This window comes from Protopterus annectens, chromosome 6.part0 (assembly GCF_019279795.1).
Source record: "Protopterus annectens isolate FY-2018-M chromosome 6.part0, PAN1.0, whole genome shotgun sequence".
NCBI lineage: Eukaryota > Metazoa > Chordata > Ceratodontiformes > Protopteridae > Protopterus > Protopterus annectens.
The window spans coordinates 907,291,499-907,313,562 of NC_056737.1; positions in this window are offsets into that span (position 1 = coordinate 907,291,499).

A 22,064-nucleotide genomic window follows, 5' to 3' on the forward strand; every position below is an offset into this window, starting at 1 on the left:
CCTTGGGCACGTATCCTGTGGTAAGGCTGAGATTAAACAGCTGCCTTATGTGCGGGTTTAATTCCTCATTTAGCTCGTGTAGCACACAGCCGGGGACACCATCCGGTCCCATTGATGCTGTGTTTTTAGCTTTAGAGAGAGCAGCTTTCACCTGCGCATTTGAGATGTCCGGGAGGCTACACTCGGCTGGGATAGTTATCTCTCCTTTAGGGGAGAGGGGTGAAGTTTGCACTGAACCTGTCTGCCAGTATGTTGGCAATGTCTGTGGGTTCAGTGATTTTTGTATCATTTTGGACTAATTCTGAGCATATCTGTGAGTTTCCACCCAGGTTCCTAACATAGCTGAAAAAGGCCTTATGATTGTCCTTTGAATCCATGGCAATTTTTCTCTCAAAATTGGCCTTAGTTGATTTTATGAGTGCTCGTATTTTTTACTAATAATGATCAGGGTGACTTCCCTTTATGGATTTTGTTCTATCATGTAATAGCTTTCTCCTCTTATTGTAAAGTTTGTTAATGGCTGGGGTCCACCAGACTGGACGTTTGCCCTTTGTGGAAAGAGTCTTGGTTTTATTTGGGATTGCCTGATCCATGCAGTCCTGGAGGTGTTCATAGAAGGCATTTGTAAGGGCTTCCAGCTTGGGTTGTGGTTTCCTCTGACTCAGGGGCCTTGAAGGATACCACACCAGTCTTGAGTAGTGTGAAGTTTGCTTTAGAGAAGTTCTTCACTATGGTCTTTTTGTTTGGGGTGGGGCGGGATGTGGATTTCCAGTGAGATTAGTTTATGATCAGATCTCACCAATGAGGGATATACTTCGGTGTGGAGCATTTTGTCCCCATGTTTGTGACAATGAGATCTAGTATATTTTCTCCTCTCGTGGGAACAGTGACTAGCTGTTCCATGGCATTTGAATTTATGAACTCCAGGAACCGTTGGGCTAGAAAGTTAGGGCTTGAGTAATGTTCCCAGTCTATATTCGGGTAGTTGAAGTCACCCAATATGATGGTGTTTGGAGATACATTTATACCCTCCAGTGTCTTCAGGAAGGCTGTGTGGGGTTCCTGAGTTTGAGAGGGTGGCCTGTAGCATGCTACAATTTGTAGAGCAGTTTTGCCTATGGTTAGTTGCACCTGGATGGTTTCCGAAGCTTCATGCGTTGCCACCAACCTGGAGGTGTGAGTATCCTTTATGAATATGGATACACCCCGTCCTTTTGTGGAGTGGTCCGGGATTTGGGGCGAACGCATGATATGAGGTAAAACCTAATAGTGCCGGGTGCTCTCAGGAGCCTTGAACCAGGTTTCAGTTACAGCACAGACATCGATGTTCTCCATACTGAGAAGGGCCTTGAGTGCGTGCATTTTGAGATTTAGACTTCTGGCATTGAGCAGCATTACCCTCAATTTCTTCCCATTTTTGTTTTCTAGGGTGGTAGGTTTAGAATTTGAGCCTTGCCTAAAAAGGCACTATGGGGTGGCAAGAGCCTTAGCCAATATCCGGAATCCCAGGGGTGACAGGTGCAAGCCGTCCCTTGCGAGCAGCGTGGCTTGTCAAGCATGTCATCCCAGGCAGACAGACACTGGATCCCCTTTGAATGACACCAGACATTAAGCCAATTGTTAAAGCTGATCATCTTGTCTCTATATTGTGGCATCATTCTTGGTGAAGGAAGGATACTGCTCAGGGTTAGGGTCATACCTGCCTGGGCTACATAATCAGAGAGCTCCTCTATGTCTCTTTTCATGTAGTCCAGGGAGGTATGCCTCAGGTCGCTCACACCAGCATGGACAATGACTGTGTCATATTTGTACTTGCCATGGAGTGCCCCGAGTGCTTGTGTTATGTGGTGGATTCTAGCCCCCGATAGGCAGCTTACTGTGACCCTCTCCTTGTTCAGCCTGGTGAGTGGGACGTCAGTGTGTCTGACTATGGAGTCACCTATGACAAGTATGTTTGGTGTTGTATTTGGCCTTAAGGGCTGTGACTGCTTTGCACACTGCTTTTGTGGTTTATGTGTTGCTTGTGGGGTGTCTTGAGGTAGCAGTTGTTTGGGTGTCTGCTTTGGAGGCCTCTGCTGTTTAGGTAAATTTTACTCAGAGCCTCCAGTATGTCTTTGTGTGTTTATGTGTTTGATTCAGTGGAGTGGTAGCATTATGTGAGGCTGGTTTTGTGGTGTGTGTAGTTGCCTTCTCCTCCTGTCTGGTCTTGCCAGTCCTGAGTTGAGAGAGCTCAGCCTCCAGTTTGGCTAAATAGCTGCATCTCTCGCAAGTATTTGTGTTATGTGGGAGGAGGAGAGGGTTGTCTGTGTACATGAGGCAGTTATAACATTGCCTCAAGATTCCCAGATTCACCAGCTGGACCGGAGAGGAGATTGACAACTGACCTTTGGACATGCTAGAATAATATTGGGAAATCCTTAATTGAAAACAAGGGCCAGTGGGGAGTGAGGGTGTAGTGCTTTTAATTTTTAGTGCTGACTTATATAATTGCTTTAGTGAGCAAGTGCCAGGTAACTTGAGTGCAATGTGTTACAAGTAACTAAATGCAAAAACGACAAACAGTAACTTTCTTTCAAGTGAAACAAGGAAATAAGTCTTGATAAGATAAGCTGACTGGCTGCTTATCATTTATAAGGCTTGTAGATACCTTGAGTTTAATACACTGATGAAGAGTTCTAATTGAAATCTTTGTTATCTGTTTTATGAAAAAGTTTCATTGCGTTTGACTTCTGGTTTTATTTGCTTTTTGGGAATACGTTTGTATCTTAATGTCCTTTAACTACCAAGGTGATTTTTCTACTTTTTAATTGGTTAAATTTACAAATATTTAATGATTTTGTGAACACAGAGGGACATAAGATATTTAACCTAGATAAAAAATCGTGCCCCCAAGTTTTTGGACTTCTTAATAAATATCAGTAATAATGCAATGAAAAATAAATCATATTTTTATACATTTAGAAAATTCTTAAGTTAGATTTCAAATATTTAGACAAGTCCTATTGGAATTACTCCTCAAAAATTAATAATGAAGATTTCTCTGAAGAATACAAGAAATTAATATTAAAATCTACAGATAAAACTATATATTCATTATACTGGAAAATGTTCTCATGGAAATTTTACACAGAGCTTTTGCCACTCCTAACCAAATTACAATTGTGGATAAATCAAATAAACTTAAATGCTGGAGATGTGATTCTGAAATAATAGCTGATTGGAGGCACATCGTATATAAATATGAAGTCATTTCCCCTTTTTGGAAAGAAATTAATAACCTTATTCAAGCTTTATGGTCAGATAAACATACCCCCGGATTCATGAAGCTCGGTGCAAGGCCGGTGTAAGGCCTGCACCAGCTGTGCGGCGTATATATGGTGTAGTAGCGCCATATGCATATTAATGAAGGTGCGCTGCCACCACATCCACGTGCATAGGACACGTGCGCGAGTGCATGGGGCGTTACTAAGCTGCGCCCGGAGACGTGTCAATGTTGGCTGTCGATGAGCAACCTAAACTGCTGAATATTATAGTCTGCCTGCAATAGTAATCGCACCTATCAGTGTCCGTGGATAATGAAACGTATGCAAAGCATGCAAGACAGTTCCCGGCCACACAAAATTGAGAACCAAACAGAAATGCACGCAACACAATATGAGTTTCCGTCCATGGAACAAATGATATTTAAAATCGTGTGTCCATAATGTAAGTAGTTATACCAGTGGAAGTGAAGTGCATCATGTCAGCGCGCCGCCAATACACACGTCTAACCCCATGGGCAGGGTCACCAGCAGTCCCACAGTGGTAGTGATAGTACACAGCTGGGCAGTTGTGGCCATATAACAACCGTAAAGAAACCTGACAGTCCAAATTGTATACCAAACTCACACAAACATATGAATATTAAAATGTGCTATACACATGAACAGGAATGTAACCGGCACATACACATAGGACGCTATATGCGGAACCGGGACATCCAAATGCAGAACCCATGCATGCAAATGCAATACACAACAACCCCTGTATAGCACATAACCCGCACCCATGTCCGAATGTCCACCATATCCAGCTACCAGCCTTGCGCAGCCGTACACCTACACATAGCGAGTATTCCCCATATGTAGTAGGAAGTATCGTCCTAGGCAGTGTCAGAATTGCAAATACGTATCCCACGTGTGTAAACATCCCATCACAGTTACGTAAATCCAAATGCCCACGCGTGCATGTTCTGGCAAAATGTGTGTACATCCCGCGTGGGATAAGTAACCTGTTGAAACATCAGAGTTGTTTACATGCCACGGTGTCTAGTACTGTACACATCTGGACAAAACATGTATGTGTAGTCACGGTACAGTTCAGTTTCTAGACAGACATGCAAAACGTACTACGCAGGATGGAACACCTGTCCACCATGCAGGTCTCCCCACTAGGGTTGCCACCTGTTCAGATGCCCAAGGTGGGACATCTGTTGTAGAAATGTGAGAATTTGCAGGTTAAAACATACCCCTGGCCAGTGCAAAGCACAGAATTACACTTGTTTGCCAAGATAAAAGCTTATTTCATAGCATTTGAATTGCTTATGCTATCCCAAATAATAGTTATGTGTTTCAGATACAAAATACCTGTATCATGCAACTATTAAAGAAAATAAGAAATATACCTTTGTCTTACAATCACAGGACACTTGCCATGTCTTAGGTTTCGTCACAGGACACAACTGTCCAAGTGGGACTTCACCTCGCAAAGAGGAAAAGGTGGCAACCCTACTCCCCACTGAATTATCGACAGTATATATTCAACTCAATCACATACCGACACCACCTCTCAACCTATTACAGCAACAAAATCTGGACAAAGCCTAAAATGATGGGTGGACAAATAGGGACAGATGTAAATACTGCTCTCACAAACTTCGAAAGTTTACAGAATAATAGTACGTACATTAGCATGAAATGTTGTGAAGGATGTGGGGTAGTCCCCGAGTATTACAGGGGTCTGTACATTTTTACTGTAACAAGCCTTCACATATGTTTACTGTACTACTGCATACCTGTAGTAAACTCATAGTTAAGTCATGTCCAAAATAATAATCCTCGTATGAATGAATACAGGAAATAGTCAAATGTGAATGGGAACACCACTCACCGTGGATTATGTATTGCAACTACCCCCACCCATATTATGTATTGCCAACATTATAAGCTGCTGACAGGTGCCCAAACACCTGTGTCTGTAAACACAGATAAAATGTTTAAAATGGACAAACCCTGTCCATGTGCTTTGTCTGACATTTGAACACGGTCAGGGCAGTTCCGTTCACCAGGCGGACAAGCCTAAACCCAGATCACCACATGAACACCCTGACAATTAAAGACTTGTATGTATCAGGACTATAAGCCTTGGGGTTCTGAATATCCCTGCAGTGATTAAATATGCAGCTTGGGTCCAGAGCAGTAGGGAATAGGGAATGTGTAATATGTAGTACCGCATTTTTCCCAGCAGGAGAATGGATGCCTGTGTCGTAAGTGAAGCAGTGAGGCATATGTTAATGTAGCTATGTACTATGGGTATGCATATAAATGAGTCAGAACACCAAAGTATAGTGGTTACAGCATCCGGCCAATGGGAATGCAGTCCCGGTTCAACTACGACTACAGCACATATAATGTTAAAGTGTAATGAATGTGTCTGTGCTGTACAGACATTTAAATATGTAAAGGTGAATGTGTGTTTTGCATATGTCCGTTAACCGGATTACAGATATTTTACTGGTACTGTCACAAGTAATAAAGCCCACGTAAGCACAAAGACTTAGTAAACATATATAACCCACAATAAGGATATGCATGTGCCTGCGTAACCCACAATAAGGAAATGCAAGTGCCTGTGCGTGTGTATTCCGCTCACAGCATAGCAAATGAATGCTGGTTTCTACACATAATGTCTATATATGGATATATACATTTGTGTATAGATATATATCCATAGACTTAAACTAAATAAATATATGAAATAAAGAATGTACAGACATATATATATATATATATATATATACATATATATACATATATATATATATATATATATATATATATATATATATATATATATATACACATATATATATATATATATATATATATATATATATATATATATATATATATACACACACACACAAACACATACAACATTGATATATACCTAACAAACATATAAACAAATGTCCTCGTAGATATAACACATGTACGTAAATAGGTTACACAATAGGTAGTATGGATAGACATACAGACATGCAATTAAGGTAAATACACTGCTGCTCTCAAAACTATTGCCTGGAAAGTATCAGTGTGCCAGATCTGTAAGTCCTACTCTTTAAACATGGATATAGGTGTCCTTTGCAGGACCTCAAAAATTGTGAATCTATACACGCACTGTCCTGTTATGATTGCTGCAAAGAAGTGTCATCCACAACTACAATATAGCTGTACATGCAACAGTAGCTTGTGCAAGTGTAATAACACATGGGTTGACAGAATGTATGACATATGTCCCGACATGCGGAGAGTGGATAGTGCTTAGAAGTGTCGTCATACTTTATTATCACTCACATTAAATATGTGTTATGACTACTGTGGAGGGGTGTCAGGTCTGGGAATCATGGGTATGCAATAATGGGCCTAGGTGCCTAGGTGTTGGTTGGCACAGATTTATGAGGTCCGCCCCATGGGAGTGATTAATATTCCTATGTGGGTATAGCAGACGCCTCTAACCTCCAAAAATGAAGAACCCATCTACTGGATATTGTGTAAACTAATGGGGGAAGATGTATGGAGTTATATTAATGTCGTGTAAGTGATTATCATGGACGTACATGCGTACGAATAAGATGGTAACCATACCTCTCAATCAGAATAAGACATCTGGACAAAGGCATTTTAAAATAAATACAAATAGTGAATATTTCAAATATTCCTCTTACAAAGTCAGAACGTTGATAGAATAATGGATCAGTCATTAGTATGAATGTTGTGAGGGTTATTAATTGTAAACTACAAATGTCTGTCATTATTGTCTAACCCCACAGTCCCTAATGACTTGCCACTAAATTACCAGAAAGGCACACTATTATTAAAAAAGGAACAAAATCAGAAGCCTAAGTTCGGGACATTTACCCAAAATGTGTACAGTTGAGAGGTATGAAGGTAACCCTGACCTAAATAAATGTACAGAACTATTGAGATTAGGTGGACAGGTGTGAAGAAAGACATGATGACAAATGACAAAACATGTACAAGTCAAAAGCATGTACCCCGATAAATTTGGATGAATACTAATGCCCTGTGATAGTCAATGTGGAAGGTTAATAGAAACAACATAAATGTGTCCCCAGGGTGCTATGCAGTGTCCCCGATACAGTGTTCAGTCTCCCACACTCGCATGTGAGTTCTGCCACTGACGGAAAGCGCAAATACCGGTGAACACATAAGGTAGATGATAGCAGAATATGTTTTGATTAGCACCTGTTGGCATTTGTGAAGAACACAACACTCTGGGCGGGTGTGTCCTACAAAAGGAATGTAATGGCATCTGGCCTGTGATTTCTTCATATATTGTGTGTAGTGGTGTAATAAAATGACATATCTTGTATCAGAAACAGATACATGTTATAGGAAACAGTATTATCGACTATACCACTACAAGTCAAATCTGAAGGTATGAAAAGTGCTGAAGTAGTCAGTTTAGTATTGACCGCAGGTATGTGTGGACTTGTCAAATGTCACAGCTGTACATATAGTTCCTATAGGGCTGTCACCTCTACAAATGATGAAAGTGGGAGGTGCTCTGTAGAAATGACAGATGTAGCAGGTCAAAACATACCTACAGCCATGCTTACTCCACAAATAGACATATTAGCACACAGCAAAGCTTAGGCCAGGATTCACGAAGCTTTGGTCGGTGTGTACGAGTAGAGTAAGAGTAGAGCAAGGCAAGATGTCTGCCGAGCTATTCAGCAATATCCTGTAGGGGCGTGTAACACAGCCCCTTAAACGAACGTTGCACGGACAATGTTAGGATATGCAAATTACCCCATTTGTAGGTGAAAGCTATGCAAATGATGTAAAATATGCGATACATGAAACAGTAAGCTGTCCGTGCAAGAGTAGAGTTATGTGCAGAAATGTATACGGATATTAACCGAGTAACGTTCTGCAAGTAGCTAAATGGAGCAATGTCATCTGCAAATAAAGGATGGATTTAGTTGAAGAAGCATGCCAATGGCCAAATATAAGGCCAGTGGCATGTTTTTCCATTGGAAATTAATAAAACTCTAGTTGTCCTCCCCCGATCTCCGGTGTTTAAGCGTAGTGCAGTGGTGCGAGTACGCGCTGTGCATACAAAACAAGACAAATATGTAAAATATACATACAAATTGTAATGTCAGTTAAAAGTTAGTTCGTCATGCAGGTGAATGGCAAGCTGAAGACAACATGGCTACTGAGTAGTGGTTGCTATGTGTGGAAGCGCACTCTCAGAGATGTCACCAAGCATTAGTAGGCAATCCTATGCAATTGAGGCTGAGGATAGTGAAGCACAATTTGTCATGCCATATGGGCCAAGCCTCTACAGTGTAAGAGTAGGTTAAGGGGACTATCAGCGTAGAAGATAGGTGACATCATGAGTGTGTATGTATAAAACACTGTAATCTTATTGGAGCAGTGTGTCACATGTTTGCTGTCAGTGACTCATCAGTGGAAGAGGTGTGTTATGATTTATCCTAGGTAAAGTCAGTAAACTGACGGTGTATGCCATGGATATCACTGAAGTTCCTTGCAAACCTGGTGAAGTGTGTTTGTGCCTGTGAAAGCCTGTAAGCCCGAGTAAGCATGTGTGCATGTGTGTCTGCCCGTGTGCGCGAGTTGAAGAACGAGTAAGCTACTGTAAGATTGTTGAAGCCTGTGTAATGTTGTGTAAGCCAGTGTAAGTGTTTGTATGCATGTATAAGCCTGTGTGCGCACGTGGAAGTGGATGTGCACTTCACTGTGCTCCTATGTGCAGCGCCGCTCACTGTGGACACAAACAGTGAAAAGGAAGATAAACAAATAGCAGTAAGTTAACCAAGGAGAACTACCACAGCTAGCAGGTGAAAACAATCAGACTGAGTATATTACACAGCCAGTACAGTAGGCCAGCACAGCACAGCACGTACAACTCTACAAACAGCATTCCACCATGTTTTTCTCAGACACACTGCAACACTGTAGTATACTAAGAGAAGTGAAAACTGTGAAAGCTTAACTGAGACAACATAATGTTAGGGGCTGCCATTGCTATTATACATCAACATATGCAACATGTGGAGGGTTGTGCCAATGTGAATGCTGCTCAGCATCACACAGTGAGTAGACGGAGAGGAGTGTGCAGGCACAGGGTAACCTACCAGGGGCTACATTAGCTGGAGATAGTAGAGCGCTATAGAGTGGACAGAGACCTCCTGCAGGAGATTGTGGAGCTGTGCAGGCCATGTCTCACACACAGAACCAACAGAGGGAAACCTATCCCAGTGGAAACCAAGGTATGTGTTGCCCTAAGGATACCAGCAACAGGTACCTTCCAGAGATCAACTGGTGATATGATGTGGATTTTACAAACATCAGCTTCCAGGGTACTGCACCAGTTCATGAATGCCATGTCAGCACATGTCAGTGATGACATATATATCCCCAATTCCCATAAGGTATTGGGCAGCAATATGTGTCTTTTCCACACAACAGTGGAATACCCTAAGTACTGTGTGCAATACACTGCACGCACATATGCATCAAAGCACCATCCAGTGAGTGTGGTAGGGCCTACATCATCCACAAGGGCTTCCCCTCCATGACGTGGCAGTTTGTGTGTGATGGCCAGCCCATAATAATGAATGTGTGTGCTGGATGCCCTGGAAGCTGCAATGCTTCCGATATGTGGCATCCGACGCAGCTGTACAAAACATTTTGCAATGGGGACAACCCTCATGGTTACCTAGTGGGGGATGCTGGATGTGCAGTTCAACTGTGGCTGATGACACACATCAGAAATGCACACACACATGAACAGGAATGCCATAATGAGGCACACGCACATACAGAAACTTTACTCTAGCATGTATTTGTGTCGCTTAAGTCACAGTTCTGGTGCCTGGACACATCTGGTGGAGCATTAAAGCACTTGTCAACTACATGTACCAGAATTGTCTGTGGCCTAGGTCATCTGTGTCACACACACACACACACACACACACACACACACACACACACACACATGACAGTTTATATACATAGTGTGAGTGACTGTTCATGTATGTGTATTACTGCAGAACAGTTTAAACACAGCAAAGTATGTCAATAATGGACATTCATCATAGTTGTACAACCACCTTGGAGGATATGCATGCAGAACTCTCATTGCATATTTGATACAGTGATGTACTTCAAAATACCATTGTAAATGCAAATATCAAATGACAAATGACATAGCACTCATCTATATTTACACATTGTTACCCATTATACATATTGGGGTGTAATACCTATGTGTTACGGTTGGTAAAGTATGTGTAGTAAATGTGGATAACTGACTCTTTTTAGCCTTATAGGTTTACAGCATGGGTTGGATAACACGTATCTGTCTGTATGATACCCTTGTGTAGAATAACTGTGTCATGTGCAGAATGCATTCTAGGCCACAGTATGAATTCCCAGATGTGGACAGGAATATCCCTATTGTCTTTGCTTGTAACTAACATGGCTATATGTCAAACAGTAATGGTCCCAGCAATGTGTGGTGGTCAATACCAGTGCGTACTGGTATAGTATAGTACATGTAGGATCCACATGCTACTGTGTGTCCTACATGTGTGGGTCAGTTGTGAAGATATCATATAACAATTGGTTATTCAGACTGTTGAGGTTGTGTCTACTACCATAATGCAAAACAATCACAGATAGTAACAGTATCACCCACAGCACCGTGTAAAACCATAGCAATCACACATGTGTATACAAGTACAACAATATGTGTAGTATAATGCATACTGGCCACCAATAGAAACTATGAAGTGTTAACAGTGTGTAATACAGGGCATGTCACCATTCCAATGTGTCCACTATACATGTACATGCAGACAGTGCACCTTCACCATGTTCACATATAAATACATGAAAATCTTTACTACACACATCACGCACGTACTGCACACTCTGAAACACATGCTGCCAGTACTACACACATCAGTCAAATGGCACATGGATGGATAATACATCTTCAGAATTAACAGTGCTGTACACTATACTACATTGATGATCATAGCTGTAATGTATCATGCCTGCTTACATACACCTAGAAGGAAATCACACTTTGTGTTAACAACATTGTAATATTATTACAGTGCTATGAAGCCACCCTGTGCATCAGCACCATGTTAGTCTGTACCTGCATCAATGTTACACATTACAAGAGGTGGCACAGGTGTCATCATATGCACAGGGTATGTAGTTTCTTTTCCAGAGCCTGTCATTGAACCAGCCAATCAACATGTATGCATTTGTGTGTGTGAGGGACAACAGGTTTTGCATGGCCCAATGTTGATGCAATGTGCGTGTGTATGTGTTATCCCTAGCTGTTTGTTTTATGTGTGTCTCTGCATGTACACTGTTTCAGCATGTGTCAGCCATATACTGGATGTTGTGGGACAGTCACAGACGGTACCTGCCAGGCTGTACAGATCGCCATTCCTGGCCATGGACACCCCTCCATGCATTCAACCATAGTCCAGTCTGCACCTGGCAATGTATACACATACATACTTGGGATCTGTATCACAACCTGTGGATAAACGGGTGTCAGTAATGTTAACCTGATTTGCATAGTATTGTCATTTAATACATAGTTATATGAGCCATACTCATCCTCCAAAGTAATAACCACTGCTGACTGCTGCTGAGATATGCACATGACCGTTTAAAGGTGCTGTACTATCATTGTTTTCAATGTCCCTTGTAATACCCAGCAACAAAATAACTGGTCACTACACAACTATAACCCAGGATCACTACAGCACACAGTATGTGCACTATCACAGAGCCATAGCACATTCAGATACATCCAAGGTGAACATGTACAGATAATGCAGCACATTCAATAGTGCTAATATCCACATACATATTACAAAAAAAAAAAAAATATATATATATATATATATATATATATATATATATACACACACACTCACACACTTGGCAGGGCCAGGAGTTGAACATACACCTAACTACCTTATCACACCACAGCATTACGCATTTACAGAACGCGCTACTGAGATTACTGAACACAGCACTCCCAGAGGCGTACTTCTAGGTGGGTGACATCATCCGCAAATGCAAAGACGCCGATAGGGAATGTATGTGTTGTGAGGCATCTAAAAGGATTACTGTGTCCCCAGGCAGCTGGAAACACACACACACACACACACACACACACACACACACACACACACACACACACACACACACTTGGCAGGGCCGGGAGTTGAACATACACCTAACTACCTTATCACACTACAGCATTATGCATTTACAGAACGCGCTACCGAGATTACTGAATACAGCACTCCCAGAGGCATACTTCTAGGTGGGTGACATCATCCGCAAAGGCAAAGACGCCGATAGGGAATGTATGTGTTGTGAGGTATCTAAAAGCATTACTGTGTCCCCAGGCAGCTGGAAACACACACACACACACACACTTGGCAGGGCCGGGAGTTGAACATACACCTAACTACCTTATCACACTACAGCATTACGCATTTACAGAATGCGCTACCGAGATTACTGAACACAGCACTCCCAGAGGCATACTTCTAGGTGGGTGACATCATCCGCAAAGGTAATGACGCCGATAGGGAATGTATGTGTTGTGAGGCATCTAAAAGCATTACTGTGTCCCCAGGCAGCTGGAAACACACACACACACACACACACACTTGGCAGGGCCGGGAGTTGAACATACACCTAACTACCTTATCACACTACAGCATTACGCATTTACAGAACACGCTACCAAGATTACTGAACACAGCACTCCCAGAGGCATACTTCTAGGTGGGTGACATCATCCGCAAAGGCAAAGACGCTGATAGGGAATGTATGTGTTGTGAGGCATCTAAAAGCATTACTGTGTCCCCAGGCAGCTGGAAACACACACACACACACACTTGGCAGGGCAGGGAGTTGAACATACACCTAACTACCTTATCACACTACAGCATTACGCATTTACAGAACGCGCTACCAAGATTACTGAACACAGCACTCCCAGAGGCATACTTCTAGGTGGGTGACATCATCTGCAAAGGCAAAGACGCCGATAGGGAATGTATGTGTTGTGAGGCATCTATAAGCATTACTGTGCCCCCAGGCAGCTGGAAACACACACACACACACACACACACACGCACACTTGGCAGGGCCGGGAGTTGAACATACACCTAACTACCTTATCACACTACAGCATTACGCATTTACAGAACACGCTACCGAGATTACTGAACCCAGCACTCCCAGAGGCATACTTCTAGGTGGGTGACATCATCCGCAAAGGCAAAGACGCCGATAGGGAATGTATGTGTTGTGAGGCATCTAAAAGCATTACTGTGTCCCCAGGCAGCTGGAAACACACACACACACACACACACACACACATTTGGCAGGGCCGGGAGTTGAACATACACCTAACTACCTTATCACACTACAGCATTACGCATTTATAGAACGTGCTACCGAGATTACTGAAGACAGCACTCCCAGAGGCATACTTCTAGGTGGGTGACATCATCTGCAAAGGCAAAGACGCCGATAGGGAATGTATGTGTTGTGAGGCATCTATAAGCATTACTGTGTCCCCAGGCAGCTGGAAACACACACACACACACACACACACACACACACACGCACACTTGGCAGGGCCGGGAGTTGAACATACACCTAACTACCTTATCACACTACAGCATTACGCATTTACAGAACGCGCTACCGAGATTACTGAACCCAGCACTCCCAGAGGCATACTTCTAGGTGGGTGACATCATCCGCTAAGGCAAAGACGCCGATAGGGAATGTATGTGTTGTGAGGCATCTAAAAGCATTACTGTGTCCCCAGGCAGCTGGAAACACACACACACACACACACACACTTGGCAGGGCCGGGAGTTGAACATACACCTAACTACCTTATCACACTACAGCATTACGCATTTATAGAACGCGCTACCGAGATTACTGAAGACAGCACTCCCAGAGGCATACTTCTAGGTGGTTGACATCATCTGCAAAGGCAAAGATGCTGATAGGGAATGTTTAGAGAGTGAGCAGTCTGAAAGCATATTACTGTCCCAAGGTAGACGTAGACAAACACGGCAGTGCTGTCATCGGGCGAACTAAATATCTATGGAGCACTACAACACTAAATAGATACGGGATGCACCACAGACAGTACACCCTTCGAGACAGCAACCAGTGTGTTCAATGTAGGCATCCATCGTGACATTGAAAATGGACATCTGTTGCCTGGATGACCACCATGGCTATACAGGATGTCAATGGCCATGCCCACATGCTTAGTATCACATGTCTGTTTGGAATGTACTGTGTGTCCATCTACACAACGGCGTACTGGGCATGATCACACACTTAGCAGTTGCAAAGGGCCATCTTGCATGCACACGGAGTCTAATCACGGAAGGGCGCAGTGTGGAATGTACTGTGTGTCCATCTACACAACAGCGTACTGGGCATGCTCACACAGTAGTTGCAAAGGGCCATCTTGCATGCAGATGGAGTGTAAACATGGAAGGTCTCAGATTGGACTGTACCGTGTGTCCATCTACACAACTGTGTACATGGACTGTACTGTATGTCCATCTACACAACAGCATACTGGGCATGCTCACACACTTAGCTGTTGCAAAGGCCTGTCATGCATGCAGATGGAGTGTACACACAGAAGGGCACAGTACAGAAGGGCACAGTAAGGTATAACTGTCCTCACGCACAGGGCGGTCACACATGCATTGACCTGTACACACACAGCTGCCATCACAGCTGTCACAGGTGCAGGTCACACGTACACACTGCAGTGTACACTGTAGCTGTCAAGTCAGCACCATGTCGTCGGTGCAGCACTACACAGCCTTACAGTACCACAACACCATGTGACACATGACCACTGGGCTGTACAGAGGTGTACACCAGCTGTGCAGAGTACACATATACCAACAGGGATCCAACAGATGTTATGCATTGCAATGATACCAGTATACATGAACAGGTCGGCTCAAGACATACCATGGCCCTTACACAGCTGTGACACCTGACTGTTGCTGTACACCAATGAACACACGTCTGGATATGTCATACATGTGAGTGTGTGGATGTGTGCATGGACTGCACACACAACACATACATACATAGCCTTTGATGTACCTCATGCATAACAGTGGCCTAATCAATGCTACACACGCGAATGGAAGGTGGGCCCATGTCTGTTGAATGCTCACACTACAGGGGGTAGCAATGTTGACCGGGACACATACCCTTGTACTGGTCGCCTGTGACACCCGTGATATCATACCACAGTCCATGTGTTTTGTATGTCAACACACATGTCCAACAATAGCAATGCATACAAACATGGCAACAGGAGACACATGTGACATCTGTACTGTGCATGCAGCAACCATGCATGTGCAGTGGCCGATGTCCGTAACATAGTTGCACCTACCTATGACATGCAGTCGCAATGCAAACCCATCATTGACACCTGTATACGGTGACATACAAACAGCACGTATGGAGGGATGTGTGTACATAACATGGTGAACCACCTGTGTAGATGTATGTGTGCAGGGGGTGGCTCACAGTTGTGTCACACACCATCCTATCATGCCATGTGCAAACAGTACGCTATGTCGCTGTTACGTGACGGTGCTGACATAATGCATACACAGCAGTCAGGTGTTACCAACTATATGTCACATGGCACCTGTAACACCTACAACCTCCCATGTGCATATAGCAGCACATTTGCCAGATATAGCATTCGTACACATAATGCAATCAATACCGCTGCATGTCTATCAAACGTGTCATCATATGGCAGGTGTATCATTCCCAGCACTGCCATGTGTGTCCGAATGTGTGACCAGAGATGCCACATATCGCGGGGAATATGTCCCAGTTGCTACACATCCCTGTACACCATTGTAGAGATCTGTACATACGTCAGTGTGGGAAGCATGACGTCGGCCGGTGTGGTGCATCACACACGTCGGCTGTCCGTATACACATGTGTGGTCACCACAGTGTGTGTGTGTGTCTGTATGTATGTCTGGTGCTTGGTGTGTGGGTGTATGCTAATATACGGTGAGAAATGATCACTAACCCCACATGGTGACTAACCCGTAATGGTGATGCATTGCACTACCCTGTTGATGCCATAGGTCCCAGCCATACTGGCTACCTGTGCATGTCCCATCTCTGTGACACGTTGTGTGGGTGCATAGTACTGTGAGGGTGATGACCACATAGGCAAGGGTCCCCACCTGCACACTATGGGGTGTGCGTTATAGTGGTGTACACCCCGTGAATGCGGCCATGTTCCCGTACTAATACAGGGTCCTACTGCTGCACAGTGTGGCCTCCAGCTACCAAGTGACACCTCACATCATCATTGGCCAGACCGCTGTGTACATCCCCTGCACCATGTCACCATACCTGTAATGTGTCCTGCTATGTATGTCACGTCTCTGTCCAGTGTAGCCTGTGGCACTGACCACATGCGTCAGGTGCAGTATATGTGCGGACATCTGTGTCATGTTGGTGTTTCCAACAGTCAGGTTGAGGGTACATGTAGCATGCTGATATTGCCAGACGTGCCTTGAGTAATCCACAGTTACACGTGGGGGACTGCAAACACTGCTACCTGTAGGCACATGCAAGTACACCATAGGAGGGAACCAGGGTATCACAACCAAGATGGTGCTACAGATGTAACCGAGACACATACCGTGAACACATCACAATGCATGCTGCACCTGCACTACATGGTATGACCGGTGCATGTCATCAGTACACAACCTATGTCACATACACATCTCTCAGTATTCACCCACAACCACTGCAACATACACATCCCTCACTATGCATACACAGGTAATATTACATACACCTCTCACTATGCTGTTCACCATGTGCATCAGAATATTTGTGCATAACCCTGCACCGATGGTGTGGATGACAGGGATGCGGCACAGGCTTCATCATATGCACAGGGTGATATGTTTGCCAGGGGCATAGGCTGCACCAATGGATAACATCATGTGTGTGTGTAAGGGCCGGTGAGTTGATTGGACATGTCTGTTCAGAATGTATGTGGATGTTGTGGAGCCCTACAGTTGTGTTTGCTGTGTGCGTGTATGTGTGTACACAGGTCTGCCATTTGTGAGGCCTACACGGGGTATAATTGACAGCCCCAGATTGTACAGAGCAGGTTGTACAGCTCACTGTGTCCGTCCACGGCCATGTGACCTGTGCCTGCCTGAGGTTGCACGGGAACTACCAGGTGAAGGCACAGAGTGGCTACTGTCCGACGACACATGTCCGCTGGAACCGTGTCCCCGCTGAAAACGTCCAGGGCCACGTCCACGTGGCCTGCTGTGTCCTGGTGATGACAGCGCAGCACCAGCTGCACTGCTACTGCTACCGGCACTATGGGAGTGGGCATGTGAGGTGGCATGCTCACGTCGACCTACACTAGGTGGTGTTGCTGGCCTACGTCCACGTGGCCTACACCTCACTCCTACCAGATGTTCCAGCACAGATAGCTCCTGCTCGCAGATTGCCATGCCTCGGTCAAGGATTCCAACCATTTCACCTAATCGCCTATCCAGAACATTAGCAATCTCCTGTTGAGCATTTGCCAATGTCTGGATGTTGTCATTTAGGGTATGGATATCAGCTTTCTGCAGCCTCTGCCCTTCTCTGCTCTGCCGTTCAGCACATGCCTGTGCCGCCATTACAGTCTGGAACATGCATCTGGTGATACCAGCTGCTGCGCTCTGTCCTGCAGGTGCATGTCTGCCAGAGGTCCACCTACGAGCATCACCGGCCACATGCCTGTGTGGCACATCTGCAGTAATTACACTGACACCATGGTGTGTAGACACACCTTCTGTAGCCACCACACGTTCCTGTTCCACGCTAACAGACGCTGACTGTCCTTCCTCTATGGCCACTGGTGATGCAGTATTTGTTGGCAGCAGAACTGTGTGCGGGGAAGAGGGGGACATAGCTGGGATGGTAACCATTGGCACAGATTCAACCCCTGACACCCCTGCCTGTACCTCATGCATATGTTCATCACCGCTAGTATCTGTGGGGACACTAACATCAGATGGACCGCAGGAGGGTAACGCACCTACATCACCTGTGAATGCAAAGAAATACTGTAAAGTACGACAGACACACACACAGACACACACACACACACACACACACACACACACACACACACACACACGCACACGAACACACACACACACACACACACACACAAACACACACACACACACAAACACACACACACACACACACACACACACACACACACACACACACACACACACACACACACACACACACACACACACACACACACACACACACACAAACACAGACACACACACAAACACAGACACACACACACAAACACAGACACACACAGACACACCATGCATGTGACTTGTCAGATGGCATGCAGCTTGCCTGCAATACAGCAGAGGGCATACAGCTCAGACATTAATAGTGTTAGTAAGCATACCTCCCTGGGGTGCACACTACAGCAAGCAGGTGTCATATCAGTAGCCATGCAGTTCACACAATCATGGTAGTATGCATGCATCCCCATGATACACCATGTGGCCCAGAACAGGATAACAGTACACATGGCTGACGTGACCTTGACATGTCATCTGCTGACATGTGCATTAACATGCATATCTGTCTGACACAATGGTGTCCTGACACATATACAGCATCATAATGGGCTTCACATTGCATTGTTGTGTGTATGCCCTACAGATAGAATGCATGTTTAGCAAATGTGCATGAGCATGGGAGGGTAGTGTGAGCCATCTACATTGCTATACAGTGTGAAGTACAGACACTGTGCCATTGCATGGCATCATGAGGCATCTATGTTGCTGTAGATTGCATAATATGTACACATTGCATAGCCATAACTGCAAGACAGTCATGATGTTCAACAGATCGTATATGGTAGACTTCAGTGACACCTCCAGTAGCAGTGCACAGGCTTTTAGGTTGTCCAATGTACCACATCAACTGTATAATCGGTCAGCTAAGGCTATAATTGGACCATGTGTGGACAATGTGCAACAGGGTGTATACACATCCCATGTACTGTGTGGCTACATGTCTCTGGCCATCCCCCATGGCCATGTGTGCACATGTGTTGGCCAATTGTGTGCGATGGCCATCTATCTCACATGTCTGTGTTGTCCCATATGACATACACCCATAGATGTCAGATATGTCACACTCCACAGGGCTATGCAGACAATGGGTTGTATGTTTGGTATGTGGGGTATAGGTCATGCGATAGTGTGACAATATTGCAGACAAAACACTACATGTCTGGGACATGTCAGGTGGCACATCACAATATGTGCACCCAATGCAGGGGCATATGACACAATGGTGACACCTGTGGGCTGCTCATATCACAGCTCACTGTGTGGTACTGTGTGCGTACCACACATGTTGTTCCAATGCATACTACATATGCCTCCATTGTAGAACACCTCCACCGTTGTATGCATGGCTGACCATACATGTTGCATTGACAAGTACTGTGGTTTCAAGTCAGTGTATCATTACGTTTGTATATATTGCACATGGGTGGCCTGTGTGAATGAAGGGTGGTGCGACCTGCATATCGTGACTGGAACAAACATCAGGTGTGCAACTGTTACCTGGCCACATGGCAAATAGATCTACACTGTAACATGCCTGATACTGATGACAGTCTCACCTGCAATGGACTCATGTCTGTGCGGCACGCCAGAGGTACCTGTATAGGGGTGACACACCAGTATGAACATTATCCATGACTGTATGACAGCCACAGGTTGCACTGTGCATGCGAACACATTCACCTGTGTAATAGCATATACTATGCACATGTGTGCATACACAACGTAGCATACTGTAGTATGCAGCATGTGTGTCCACATACCTTGCATATGTTGTTACTTTACATAATGTACAGTGACACATGCAACTACATGGGATATAATAGCCATATGTGCAGACTGACTTACCAGGCAACTCTAGGCTCATTGGTTGGTAGACACCCACCTCCACAATGGCAGCTAGTGTTTCTGGATGCTGTTCCCTGGGTGTCCCCAGACTGGCCAGTAGCTCCACGGTGTGTGTGAGTGGGGGCTGGGTTGGTGGCCCACCACCTGTTCCACCTTGTTCCCTGGTGATTGCAGTGGCACGCTGTTTTGCATGTCATATCAAGTCCGTGCAGTGTCTGCGCACCTGCTGGTAGGTGCTGTTATGGCCACCCACATCGTTCACCCTCCTGCGTAGATCCTGCCACAGGTCATCCCGCTGCTCGGCATGCTGTGGCACATGGCTGAACAACAAGTCATAGTTGTCATGGAGCTGTGGGATGAGGACATCATCCTCCTGGTGGGTGTATGCTGGGAGGCGTGTACGGGGCATTATCTGTAAGACATAATGATGGTGACAGGTCACAGTTTCAGAGATGTACAGAGATACTGCTGCACATACATTTCTATGACATCTACTACATCTGTACAGTTATCTTTGCAAAGCATCATGACACTGACACGACTGACGTGTTTGTGTCACACACATGTCATACCCATTATGCATTAGATATCATCACCATATATGTGTGTCACCTCATTACAGTGTTCATACTCCATGTAAATGCTGTCTTGCTGTGGGCATGTCTATTTGCCTGCACTTGTGTTCTTACCTATCTGCACATGCCTGGATGTGTCCACGGTACTGCTGTTGACCTGGATGCTGTGTATATGTCACATATCAACACAGACACAGCCATAATGGACTTGAGCAGTGACAATGCACACATACGCATGGACACCTGTACATGCATGTGTTTTGCCATATACAGCTACACAGCACTGTACAACTGTTCAACATCCTGCCACGGATCGCCTGTATTGCACATGTGATAGACATGGGACAATGGCTAGTCAGACAACATTCGCAGGGATGGTTATCAACCATAGCATGTGCGGGCATGGTTTCCAAGCTGTAACAGACAGCCATTATGCCACCGCAAGGTGCATCAGTGCCACATTACTGATCCAGTCAGTTGATAGTACATCTACGATGCGGCCATCACACCATGTATGACTGGGATGACATGTGCAGCTTTGATGGACAGGGTTGCATGGTATGGTGGGAGTATGTCACATATATGGCACAGGGATCTGTCCAGCCTGTGGCGATCCTAGTATTAGGACGGTGGCTGTCCATGACATATGTCTTATAGATCAGGATATGGACATGTAGCATGTCCATCATCATGGTGTAGCAAATGTCTTTCTGCAAGGTAGACAGCATGCTGCATAGTGGAGGTGAGGATTGTGAAGGCTGGTATCGCACATCCATGCATAGCCATTACCCCTTAAAGGTGGTATGTGATCCAATATTAGTCACCACCATGCTGTATATGCCTGTCCAGTGATCTCCGTGCTCATGGATGAAACCCTGACATGACATGGGTACCTCATATGACTACCTAAGGGGCCTGGAGACGTCACCAAGTCGGGGGGTGCACTGCACAGCACCATCCCTTACACAGTGTCCATAATGTTGACCACAGCCTAGGTAGTAGTTTATGGGTACAGGGATGTTCACCTAGCGGTGACAATGCTGGTATCATCC